The sequence below is a fragment of the Helianthus annuus genome, chromosome 8 (genome assembly GCF_002127325.2).
Source record: "Helianthus annuus cultivar XRQ/B chromosome 8, HanXRQr2.0-SUNRISE, whole genome shotgun sequence".
Taxonomy (NCBI): Eukaryota; Viridiplantae; Streptophyta; class Magnoliopsida; order Asterales; family Asteraceae; genus Helianthus; species Helianthus annuus.
In genome coordinates this window covers 99,177,247-99,178,464 of record NC_035440.2, presented here as the reverse complement: position 1 = coordinate 99,178,464, position 1,218 = coordinate 99,177,247, and positions in this window count along the sequence as shown.

Below are 1,218 nucleotides of genomic sequence, written 5' to 3'. Positions count from 1 at the left end.
GGTGAACGAGAACGGAATACATGTCGATCTAGCTAAGATAGAGGCCATAAAGAACTGGAACACTCCAAGGACCCCAACAGAAGTAAGACAATTTCTGGGTTTAGCTAGATACTATCGAAGATTCATAGAGAATTTTTCTAAAATTTCTCAACCGCTGACCACACTCGCTCAAAAGGATAAGAAGTTCGATTGGGGTGAAAAACAAGAAATGGCATTCCAAACGCTCAAAGATAAACTATGCCAAGCGCCAATCTTATCACTCCCTGACAGCACCGATGACTTTGTGGTGTACTGTGATGCCTCGCACCAAGGATTTGGTTGTGTATTAATGCAACGTGAAAAAGGTCATCGCATACGCGTCACGACAGTTGAAAATTCATGAAAAGAATTATACCCCTCACGACCTAGAGTTGGGCGCAGTGGTATTCGCTTTAAAGATTTGGCGTCACTATCTTTACGGTACTAAGTGTACCATATTCACTTATCATAAAAGTCTTCAACACATATTCGACCAAAAGGAATTAAACATGCGCCAACGACGATGGGTAGATTTGTTGAACGACTATGACTGTGAAGTCAAGTACCATCCGGGAAAAGCAAACGTTGTGGCGGATGCTTTGAGACGGAAAAAAAAAGAGTTTAAACATTATGAGTACGAGCTTTAGAATTGACGATTCAAACAAACTTCACTACTCGTGTACACGATGCACAACTAGAAGCTCTAAAGCCGGAAAACATTCAAGCAGAATCCTTGCGAGGATTAGAGAAACAAATGGAAACGAATGTGGATGACACCTACAATTTCATGGGAAGGATCTAGATTCCCTACTTTGGCCGTCTACGAGAATTGCTGTTGACGAAGGGCACAAGTCAAGATATTCAATACATCTAGGATCCGATGAAATATATCAAGATCTAAAAGAATACTATTGATGGCCTAATCTCAAGGGAGATATTGTGACCTATGTTGGGAAATGACTAACTTGTGCAAAGGTCAAGGTTGAATACCAAAAGCCGTCTGGCTTATTACAGCAACCCGAGATCCCCATTTTGAAATGGGAACATATATCAATGGATTTCATCACAAAAACTACCACGGACCTCTCGAGGTCATGACATGATTTGGGTTATCGTCGATCGATTAACCAAGTCAGCTCACTTCTTGCCAATTCGCAAGAAAGACAGTACAGAGAAGTTAGCTGAGCTTTATCTCAAAGA